General features: G+C 36.7%; 1 protein-coding gene across 2 annotated transcripts in view; it reads right to left on the minus strand.

Moving 5' to 3' along the window:
• The window catches only part of ST6GALNAC3 (ST6 N-acetylgalactosaminide alpha-2,6-sialyltransferase 3), a 214,543-nt gene that overhangs the window by 149,422 nt on the left and 52,266 nt on the right, over window positions 1-12,855 (minus strand). The window lies entirely within an intron of this gene.

Here is a 12,855-nt window from a genome sequence, read left to right on the forward strand (position 1 = left end):
CAGAATTCATATTTCTGATAATCCTTTTTGACAGAATTCATCACCCAGTTCAGGAGTGTTGCAGTTTATTCTGATTAGGATGAGAAATTTATGATAGAACCAAGTATCTCATGCAATTCTGTTTAATAATAGAAAAATGAAAAAAAAAACCCAAAGCAAAAACCCAAGAACCCTCCCAATCAATAAAACAAAACAACCTCCCCCCCAAAAAACCCCACCCAAACACACAAGATTTGCCTTGAATGTAACAGAAATTAAAGTAAAAGGAGATAGTTTCTGTAGTCACAGAGTACCAAACTTCTTTCTAGCTGACAGTTCAGAAGGACTTTTTGGCCTTTACTCTGAACTTGAATGCTGGGGATTCTGTGACAATATCCAATGCTTTAAATATACAGCCCTCTCTTACTGCTCCAGTACCCCATCTACTTTCTCTCACCTGTACATTCAAGGCTTCATAAAGTCATTTGCAACAAAACCTTCTGCCCACATGCACCCTGTGCCTGCTCTGTTTGAAGTGGAAGCTGCTATCACTCTACCATCTGTTCTGTAAAAGAGCACTTCTTTTCACAACAGTATTCCCAGATGAAGGGCAACTTCTGCTTCCCCATTGGCAGCAACAGTTTTAGTCCAATTCAGAACAATATCTGTTAGCAAAAATACAGGCCAAAAAATACTGCATTCCAACATAAAATGAAAAAAAATAATCTTTAAATAAAGTCACCTGAAGAGCAACCCAAAAGGCTCTGAAGAAGTTAAGGAGAGACAGTAACATTATACACAAGTGTGTGGGTCTGTCATGTTTTAAACCCTTTGAAAGGAACCATTTTGATGCTAAAGAAAAGCATGAAAATGATTATGATAAAAGGCCAGCTTACAATGTCCTTAGATCAAAGGCCATCCAAGGCCACCTGTCCTTGCAAGCCATTTTAAACATAAATCTCCATTCTTTATTCAATCCCTTTGAAAGCCTGACTGAAAATACAGCCCAGTTGTGACAATGTGGAAGTAAATTTGAGAAAATGTTTTAATTCTGAGTGTCTGATCCTACAACTTTAGTCTTATATCGAGCAATCAATTAAGAAGACTCTATATTTTTAATTTTTTTTGGGGGCAACACATGAACTCTTCAATGCAGTGTTGAAGAGTTTCACACCCATATGACCATTTTCTCTCTCTTGTTCAGACCAATATCTCTGTTCAGCCCCAGTGGCTTTCCTCTGATCATGAGCAGATATTATAGATTCCATGCTCTTTTTGTATTTTTTGGTCCCTACCTTTAGACACTGCATTTTTTAAACTTTTTTTGAAAAATTCTGATTTCCTGTTAGTTTTTAAGGTCAGACTTACAAAATATGCACAACCTACCTGTGCTTGATATAGCTTGTTAAATATTTTATTTTATTTGTGTTTTTATTAGCAGAATTCAGCCCTCTAGGGCACTTTTACGAAGGATGCTTTTGAAATGTAAATGTGATTGATTTGATATTACATCTTACATTATTCTTACTTGCACAGTGCCTTTGGGAACAAGCGAATGGAGTTTTCTTTTTACTGATGAAAAGGTATTTTCCCTTTTCTACACACAAAGAGCCTACAAATTCCTAAAAAAAGAGTTACCTGTCTTCATATGTTCATGCTAACCAACTTTTAGTGCTTCTTCCATTTTCTGAACTGTTTTGGATAACAAAACCAATACATTTGATACTCCCATTAAAGATGCAAGTTCAAATTTACACACAGTGGAGACACAGTTCCACCTTTAACACACTGAATAGTACAAACCTCACCAATATTATCCCAGTTGCTAATGAAAAGTGCATACAGCAGTTCAGCTCAGTGGTTGAGAACATGCTGCTGTGTTTGCAAAACTCTATTATAACCTACTCATGTATTTGAGTATATAACCTAGTCATGTATTTGACTGTTTTAAAAAGCAGTTAAATAAATGACAAATCCTTTATGTAACATTAAGTCCTTTAGAAAGAACATACTCCAGCAGAATATTCCAACACCTGGAAATGATGGGCTAGCACACTACCATTTGAAACCCACATGGCATATGACTCTTCCCTGTCCCCAAGAGGGTGGAATGAACACAGATAATATATTTCAGTGCAGCTCTGCAATCTCCTTGTTTCAAAGAAGGAATATTTGTATGACTTCTACAACTCATCAAATCCCCACTATTCAGGAGAAATACTTCTCACTGTAATAAACAATGGTAACTGTTTCTAAACAGTGATGTATTGTCTGGGGAGATATTAAAAGTAAAGCAAGTAACTAAGAAGCTATCTGCATTTCACACGCACAGTATTAAAATACACCCACAAGAACAAAAAGCATTTGGGTAAAATTTAAGCAATATTAAGCATGGAGTTTTTCCAGCGAATTGGTAAAGCTCAGAAGATGTAACTAATTAGAACAGAAGGCTGCAACAGTTAGACTCTTTCAGAAAGAATAGTTAAGGTACGTTGCCATATGGTTCTGAAAACTCATTTAATGCAATCCAAATAGAAGAACATGTGCATATACCCCTGTGAGTCGCCCAAGCATTAATACTGCCTTTTAACTCAGCCATTTAGTGCAGGCACAACTGTTACTGAGCTGCATGACTTTAGAGAGTGAAGGTAAAATCAAACTATGAAAAGATTACAAAAGCTATGAAAACAGCATAAAGCAAGACATATTCACTTATATGTTATATGACGTATGATGTTCCATTCTGCTGAAACAAGCTTTGTATAGCAAAAAACTTTTTAACTTCAAAAGAGCAACTGTATCCTTGCACAAACTTGCACAGTGGTTAGAGCAGCGTGGTCATGCAGCAGATCCTGAGGCAAAGCACTTAATCTATATAATATCTAAATTGCAAAGCTACATGCTCAAAATACAGAAGGAGCCACAGCTATAAATCACTTATAGAAAAGCCCTCATGTTTGACAGTATCAGGTGCCATCTGTTCCTATTCAAGTGTGCTCCTTGGAAAAAAATCAAGAAGAAATTAGAGTTGAAGAAAGAATTTGGCATGACATTCATGAATGTAAGAAAGAAGTTGAGTTAGAACGGAAAAAATATCACTTAAGACCTTGACCAGCAAAATTGGGTTGCCATTCACTACAGTGAAACTACAAACTTTTTTACTAATAAAGGAGCAGCATTGTTAGGAGTTAGTCTTGCCTTTAACTAGGATGCTGCACCATTGATACTGATCCAAAAATAACACCAAAAAGCAGAACTTTTCCTCTTCATCTGTCTGAGAAAGTCTGGACCTCATTAAAATCCCAAGGCTTAGTTCACCGCCTAACATATAAACCATTCATCCTTCCATCCCCCCAAAAAAGTCATGCACCAATGAGTAGTTTGAAAACCTTATTCTCTATTATCCTCTTTTCTGCTGGAGCTATTCTTACCTACTGTGTCAAGATCTATCATCATTATAAAATCTTTGACTGCTAGTTATTTTTACTGTTGCACTTAGCATGTTTTGGGCATCAAGTAATATACAAAATAAGCCCTTTTACTGAAACCTTAATCAAAGTAAGAATGGAAGACTATTTTTGCTATTGTTCAATTAATAAAACTATCTCGTATGCATAATCCCAGACTCATCCCTTAAGAGGCAAAATATAATCCCCTGGGAGGTCTCAGTAAAAATGGAACTGTGCTCCAGTTCTGTAAGTGGTAATTTCCTCCCACAAGCTCAGTGTCAATGTGGACACCCTGCAAAGGCTCTGCTCATGCCACTGCTGACAGGATAATGGCCCTGTATTCAGACCTGTTCCAGTTCCTCAATCTTAATCACCTGGGGGCTGAAGACACTTGCTTAATTGTGTATATTTTACAAGCAGTCAATGCAAAATTAATTACCATCTCCTCCAGTCCTCCAAAACACATTTTAAAGGATTTCCAGATGTATACATTTTTTAAAAGTGTCCATCGTTGATCTATGTCTCTGCTATAGATCTGTGTGCTGCTTTCTGCTCTTGCCAATCTGAGTCTGGAAAACAAGGTACCTTTTCTGCATCCCAATGCCCAAATGTATTCATTGACATTTAATAATATGTTTTACTACTCTGGCCTTTGAGTGTGTTCTATTGCATCTGACTGGGCATCCCACAGTTTCCCCACAGGTCAATGATGCTTCTAAGGAGGGAATAAGCAAAATTCTGTCTGAGCTGATGGTATCACTTTCTTACTGCAACACCTTGAATTAAAGTTTGTAAATAACAGGAACAACACAAGGCAGCTCATTGCTTTTGGTGTCAGCTCCCTTCAGAAATTGCCTTATGGCTACCAGTGAGGCCACACTTGGAACAACAAAAAAAGCAAAAAGCTGCACTGCCATCACTTTTAAGGAGAAAAAGATTTTACAGAGGCTAATTCAGAATATAATGTGTCTGTAAGCGACAGTTTGCAGTTTCTGAACGACAGTTTTTGAAAGCTGCAGTACTTATTTTGAAGAAATTTCTGTGATACAAAATGCATAGGGAAACTGTAAAGAGCATTAGCTTAAGAATCATTCTTTAATGTCACTTCCCGGATTGGTAACATTTAGGTAGTGTAGAAAATAGTTATTTAAAACCTATACTTAAATGTGCAAGACAGATACTCAGATATTCTCATAATCTTCAACACTGCTACTGATTCTCACCAGTAGAACTTCACCTCATTGAGCAGGCTTCCAAGAGAACAACATGAATAATATACATTAATTTATGATTTATTTATCTTTACACCGACTGCTTTAGTGTCTATAACCTCATGGCATACTGAAATCCAGCCATCTCTGGAACAGAGAAACTAGCCTCCCAGAGCCCCAAACCAGCACACTGTGGGAGAAAGCAGAGCAAAAAGGTGCCAGAACAAACATTACCTGAAAGAAAGGTGTCATAGAGATGTCAGTTCTATATAGAGAAAGATATACTTGTAAATGTCTCATCTGAAAGCCTCCAGTTTTATGGGAACAGAGGCAATGAAAGATACCTTGTGAGGGCACATGAGTTAGAGCAAGGGACAGACTTCTTCTGGGTGGATAGTTAATATCTAGTGATGAAAGCTTTCTTCCTTGAAATCAGCAGAACTCCTACTGATTTCCATGCATTTTCCTTCCCACAGCTATGTTTTGATACAGGAAACCTTAAGTAAAGATGAATAAAAAACCACTTCAGTGAGGAAAATGCCTCTTCTTAAAAATAATGATTAAAAGCCTTTCTTTTTCCTTTTACCCTTTCCTTTCCCCCTTTTAGAGAAGGCATCAAAATCTGGTTTTCATCTTCTCAGATCAGCATTGCCTGTTGTTACAACTGTACCAAAGCTAACTGATCAGCTTTGATTTTTTGGTCAGCTACTTCCCATTAACAATCTTCGTTCTAATACTCTGGACAAAATAGCTGAACATCAGATACCTGAATGCACATGTCTACCACCATTTTACAAGCCTTGGTCTCTGGCTGACTTTCCAAGATGGCTGTGTGATGACTACACATTTTTTCTGTCCCAGAACATGTAAAATGGCATTAGACACCTATATAGAAGGAACTGAAGTAAGAGAATCCTGTCATCCAGTACAGACCTTCCCAAAGCAGAAATATTGCGTCAGTCTGATAAGATCTACTCCAAATTCAGCACCTGGCTCAGGACAGATGAAGAGGAGCCTCAGAGCTTTAGGTATTTTTATATACAGTTTAATTCCACTGTTGTCTCAAAGGACAGACTCCCTAAAGACCATATTGAAAAGATTTAAGACTGCTGTATTCTATAAATTCACTGTACACTTGAGTTTACATATTAGTCACTGCTATTTTGTAACAGTAGATTGTTATAATAATAGCATTTCATACTGCTTCACAGTTAGGGAAGATGGAATAATCATCTGGGAATCCACAGGGGGCCAGCGAAACCAAGTAAATGTTTTGCTATTCAAATTACGGTGTGAAGGCAAAATTTTTCAACAAAAGTACTGGAACAGATTTTTCAAAATCTCTTTAAATACCTTTCCTACAAACTCTGTCATAACACATACTAATAGTTTTTCCTGACTGCCAATCATGAAATTAATCACTGAATTACCTAATTATTTCTAAGAACTTAGAACATTCTTTCTACACAATTTCCCTTTTTGTTTTATAATTGATTTCAAGAAAATATTTTAAAATATGCATTACCTAAGAAAACAACTCTGATAACAATAACAAATGACTGCTATCTGCTGGCAGAAAACATTACAAGTTACAATAATTTGACTGAATGTTGAAGTGAAGTCTCGATTACAATATTCAGAATTAGGCAGAAGAAAGTGGGGTTAGAAAATAAGTGAACACTGAATACATGGGAAGAAAAATCAGTGAATTTCTTACTTTACTCTTCAGAAGTAAGGTTGGCAGGTCCTTGAAATTTGAATGAATGTTTACATTAAACATCAGGTTGCAAAACTGTTATGCTTTTTAGGAGCAAAAAAACCCCACTGAACTCTTCTAGAAGAGAAGCATGTTAAATTTTATTTCAAAATATTTCAAAACCTCTGTTGGTTTAGATCACAGAGACCCTGGTGCTACTACTTCTGGTGCAATTGATTTACTTGTACAGAAATAATTCATATATCAGTATGGAAGACAAAAGTGTCAAAGCAACTATAATATATGTGTACTAATAAAGTCATCTGTTATACCTTCTTTTCCTCTTTTTTCCTTTCCTTTTTTAATTTTTTTTTTTAATTCAGCAAATAGAAAAGGCTTTATTAACCTTCAGTAGAATTAAACAAAGTTATTTAAAACAGGTTCACTGGGTAACTCCCACGTAAGTGTTCTTCAGAAAGAGCAATGAGCCCAAGCTGCAGACCAGTAACCAAAATCTGCCAATGCCACTGTGTCCTCACCAATGTAATTTAAACTTCCTTGCCTCAGTTTCTTATTGTGTTATTACAAAACAACAGTGTCATAACATTGATGATCTACAAGGCCAATCTGTGGGTGCTGCTGTCAGTAAATTTAGTTATGAAGTAGTTCAAAAGAAATCATAAGTGTGAAGAAACACACATAGCCACAAGTGTCTTGGGTGAGTAGATGACCCACAAAGAAGCAGAAGACATTCACTTCCTCCATGTTTTCTAGCACTTCTCAATTCACTTTATTCAACTTATTCAGCCATCTTCAATTTGTTTTCCCCTTTAGGTAGTCTAAATTAAAATAAACAAACAATCAGAAAAAACCCTGAAAAAAATGCCACAACCACACCAAGACACCACTGCTCATGAAAGAAATAGAGGGAAAAAATTAGGTAAAAAAGAACATACCCCAGATAGTGCAGCTCTGTGGGATGAGTTCATAGATGAAGTTAGAAAGCAATAAAGAAATCTACTCTCATCATCTACATCACAGGGATATGGCTCTAGCGAGGGCTCATCAATCATGCTCCACATCATTAGATGTTCTAGGAACAGTCACACGCTGAAAGGTGGGAAACTTGGAAAAGAAAATGAACGTGATCTGACCACTTCTGAGAGCAACGTGACTGAGGAGTGCCCGAGTGCAATGCCAAGCTCCAGCTGCCCAGGAGAGACCCACAGCAGCCTGGTCACTCCCAGACTCCAGCTCTGCCCTCTTTGGGCTGCGACACCACAGACCCCTGCAAGCCCTGGCAGCAGGAGGAGGGATGTAGGGCAACGTGCTGTGCTCGGTTCTGGGTCTTGTTATCAACTGAAAACAAAATACAACAGGAGGTGGACCAAAGATGAGGCACTTGGTGGGAATGCAATGCTGGTGATATTTTAGAAATAACCTAGAGCTGAGAATTTCAGGGGCGGAAAAGAAATTGAGAAAAAACTATCTGTGGTTTGAATGGGGATCCTTTATCAACATTTGCTCTGACATTCACAAGTTAAAAAAATACCAAAAAGAGAAGATATACACTTGCTGTCTACCAAAGAAAAGTACCCTGACCCAGAAAAATACTTTAATACTGAAGTTCCCTTTATGTCTCTGGCAGTTAGAAAACTTTGTATTTTGGTCTGAAGTGTTTACTATTAAACAGTGTGATAATCACAGTTCAATATATTCTAGGATCATGGTGCTTATGGAATTCTTAGTTGGTGGGGATCTGAAATTTTGTAGCAGACATACCTTTGTGTCTGATGTGACAGATAGCAAAGAGAACAAATTCATACAAAACAGGTATAGCACAGGCTGGAATAGTTTTATACTAATTGTCCCCCTCCTCTGCTTCCCAAAAAAACAAGTAATAAACCCCTCCATGTTATTTTGCAGATGTTACAACTGTCTCCTACACATCCCACCTCGGTGCTCAGCCCAAGAGTCTGCATGCCCAGGGAACCTGGGGCCAGAACACTGAAATCCTACTACAGGCCAGGAGGAGCACTAAGGCATCAGACGACATGAACTATCACAACAATACCTAACAACAGAAAAAGCTAAGTTTAAATACAACTTTCCCAATTGAAAACAGAGTTAGGGTTTTTTAAACATTTTTTACAGAATATGTCAAAATTATATTAGGCTAATCCTGTTCCACCCTAATTTAGGACTCAAAATCCACTTACTTTAGAAGTTTAAAAATCAATGTTTTTTTCCAATGTTACCAGTTCTCTTGTATGCTGCTTCAGGAAAGCTCTACTGGGTCCCACATGTCCATATCAAGAGCTGACTTGATACATCACAGCCAAGTATACAGGAAAATGCAAGGCATAACAGAAAAAGGTATTTTAAAGATCTGTTTCCTCAAAGAAACTGTTAAAAATATAGTTTCTTCTCTGGAATACCATACACCCTGTGCAACACATTATGGCTGTCTGGGATCGATACAGTATCAGGGAGATTTTTTCTTTCTCCCTTTCACTGTCCCCCACTAAACCTCCCAAATTCTAGCAGGGATAGTCTGTGTTATGAACCTCCTTATCGCTGACAAAGAAAACAGGTCCAAGTCACTGTAAGGTTAATCTTTCTTCACAGCTATCTCTCATCCCTCCAAAGGCTGCATTAAACACCTTCCAAATGACAAAACAAACAGGTAGAGTGAAAACAACAAAGAAAGAGAGACATCAAAAATAGCGGTTCTTCCTTTAAAGCCATCCAGAACATGAATTTGAATTTTGCATCTAATGCCTACACATTGTGGCTTACAGAAACATTAAAAATGTATAAACAGAATGGGAAATAGCTTGAAGAACACAGAACACATCTGTTAACCAAATGGAAAGTATCTTAAAAATTAAAGAGGTTGTGGAAATTATTTGGTTTATCCTTCTGCATTGCATAAAATCATTATGTGTTCTGCTCTTCTAATTGAGTCCTCTAAGCCATAATAGATTAATAAACACAAGTGCCCAGCCATAATGTCTGTTTATATCAGTCTTTGATCAAGCCTAACTGCAACAAATTGGGAAGAGTCTTTAAGTAATTATCAGCATTATTACAAAAGAGCAGTAAAATACTTGCATAATGTATTTCTCTCAGACCAAAGCTACCAGTAGCAGTGAGGGAGGACAGTCTTAAAATGTTTTTGAAGACCTCAAAGTATATGAGAGCATGAACTGACCTGGATAAAAAAGGATACAACATGCCAAGACTCACACTAAAATAAACCATTTTTGAAGATAAAGGTGTTCTTCATATAGTATTTTCCATCTATTATCAGGAGTAGATAAGGATGAGGCCAGCAAGAAAATAAGACTAAAATAAGACTAACCAAAAAGGGAATATTGGAAGGGAATGTCATCACTGTAAGTGGACTGTTTTTAATTTCTATTAATGATATGCATAATGCTATTCTCCTGCCCTCCCAGGAAAAAAACCAAACAAATTTAAATAAAAACAAAACCAAAACCCCCAGAACCCAACATACACTGCAAACCACATTTTACTGTTTGCATAGGCTCCATTTTGAGGTTGTCAGTACACTGAAAGAATCTACAAGATAATTAATGAGATACAGCAAACCAATAAAAAAGGTGTATTTTTCTTCTATGTCTTGTTCTACTTCATTTGCCAGCAGGAGGAAAGTCTTGGAGCGTGCAACTCAGCAATTTGTCTGTTGTCTCAGAAACATACCAAACATATTTGATATGCTGGAGGGAAAAAAAAAGATCTCCTTGACTTCCTTATTATTAATCCGCATCTGAGAAGTCATGAAGTTTTCATGCATCTGTACCTGGATAGCCAACAAAAGTGAGAAAACTAGATGTCTGTGTGCTTTGGTGATACAATCCAGTCTTGCCATTATTTTTAAAAAAACAGTTTGGCTTTGGTTGCTTTTTTTTTAATCTAGAATCAGTGCCATGAATCAAGGAAAAGATAGCCAGTCCTTTCTATAGCACGTTACCATTACACAGCTAAGACAGACACTGCTACTTCATAAAAGAGCAGATAGTTAATTTCACTACCACCAGAAAAGCTCTCCTCTAGAGAGATCTATTTTTACTTCTTCAATACCATTAAAATATATACACAGCCAATCCTTATTCAGAGCTAAAGGCAATTTTTAAATTACCAGTTATGATGTTAATTCTTTGCTAACAAGATTTGTGATTTATATAGCATGCACAGTTTAATATAACCGTAATTTGCTCTCCTGCTGCTAATTGATGAAAAAGCACTACATACTTTTTTTAAACTTTGAAGAAAAATTAAGCATCATTTCCTAATGTGTTATTGTCCATTACTGTAGACAAACTGCTTGAAATAATAAAGATGATGATCTAAAAATCAGTTCTAGGACGACCTTTAACTTCCACACCATGAATACCTTTGTTACATATCATCAACTAATTAGTATAATCTTTTTTTTTGCAGTGTGATCAACAGTAGAGGAAAATGGAAGGGCAATAAAATGTACAACCAGAATAATGTTGTTTTAGCACAATTTCCAACTTTGTTATGTGCAATTTTCAAAAAAAATTATACTGGTGCACATGCATATATAATAACTACAAAACAAGCCTTATTTAAAACAAACAAACCCACTAACATTTCCTTTTAGTTAGTTTATAGAGCTTTCCAATTCCCTTAAAGCTTTTTATTTTAGCTAGCAGAAATTCTGGTAAAGGTAGCCAATGTTTGTTCTCTGACATTTCTGCTGAGAAGAAAAACAAGGATTTGCTCATCTTGCTCTCTGAATCCGCAGTACATGTGTGAGAAATAATCAGTAGGTCTTGGTTGCTACTGCAGAATATTTCTGCAAATAATCACTGCAGTTGTAATCCTTGGGCCAACAGATGGGGGATCATCTTTGACTCTTCCCTCTCAAGAATGAAAGCTTAGGTGTCCCAAAGCTATCTACTTCCTATGTAACATTTCCAAAGCACATTTCTTTGTTGTGTGCACATCACTGCAAACTAATTTGGGTCCCTGCTATTTCAGTTTCGATGATTTTTTTCTTCACACAGCTGCTAAAATTTTGTTAATTTCAAATGCTCCCAAAAAGCTGTTGCCAGAATTAATTTTCTAAGTTTCCCCTCAGCTTTTAACTGTTTTGATGCCAAACACCAAAAAGCACCACCCTTCAACTACCCCAACTCACCCCTTGCCCCACATCATAATTAAGATGAGCCAGATCTTTGCAGCTTTCAATCATAATAAGATCATTTTGGCCATGCTTAGCCCTTTGGCTCTTCTGCTTTCTGTCAGAATTTCAGAGATTACCTTTATTCACAGAAATTTTAACAAAGGAACACCCAAGCCTGCAGTTTTCAAGGTTGCACACAATAGCATTTGTACAAACCAAAGCCAGCATGCTTTGGGATGTGAGAATGTGCACCTCATCTGGCAACATAAGCAAGCTACAGACCAAACCTGAAAAGAATGTCTTCAATATTAAATGCTTGCACAGGACTAAGTGATTAAGTCCAGGAAATATTCTTTAGTAGGCATAAAATATTTTTTTTCTCTATCAAGCAAAACAAAATGAAATAAACCCCCAAAAACCAACCAAAGAAAACAAAACCCCAGAGTAAATATATTACAGAGTTCCTCCTCTTTGAAATGTTTGTATACCTCTGAAGAGGATTTTTCTAAGAAATTCATATTGCGACTAAATCTACAGTGTACATCCAATTTTTAATGGAATTAAGTATATAAAATTTGCTGTTAAGCTCCCTGGAACAAGCACTGTGCTCTTTGCTCTTTATTTCAAGACCAAGATGTTCTTGTCCTTAATTAGCTTCTTAAGGCTGTAAGGTTTTTACAACCACCTCGGTTTAGATGGATAAAGCCTTAGCATAATGAGATTACTAGAAAGCTCCACTTTACAATGCAGAGCATTGGACAATAATATGTTTAAAATACAGTTCTTCATGTACATGTAGCGGGACAAATGCAGAATTACAAATGACATTTACATGCTTCCACCTGTGTGCAAATTTTGAAGCTACATCAGTAACGCCTTTTAACTAAGGCATCCCTACAAAACACAGATATTTACTTAAAAAGCTTAGGGAAAAGGAAGTCTCTTTAGCGGGAGAGAAGACAATTTCTGTTTATATCCAACACACTACTGAGGATATTGTTTAAAATGAGAGGGATTTCCATCTAGAAGGAAAACCATGATACCCAGATCACTCACAGAATTCAGAAGAGACTTTCACAAACAGGTTCAAGCCAATAAGACTCCTAGTGTTAGTCACAAGTGTAATTCTAACACAGAAGGTCATGTATGTGCCCTAGGGAACCAGAGTTTAGACAAACTTGAGTTAATGGAAACTGCTCTCTTAAGATCAAAAAGAGGAACAACAAAATTGAATATACTTGATTAAAACAAATTTGATCTATTTCCAGAAGGGGGAAAAAAGCTCATCTCTGATCAATTAAGATTCTTTGAGGATACTGCCAAGATGAAAATCACAGCATA

Source organism: Poecile atricapillus, chromosome 7 (genome assembly GCF_030490865.1).
Source record: "Poecile atricapillus isolate bPoeAtr1 chromosome 7, bPoeAtr1.hap1, whole genome shotgun sequence".
Taxonomy (NCBI): Eukaryota; Metazoa; Chordata; class Aves; order Passeriformes; family Paridae; genus Poecile; species Poecile atricapillus.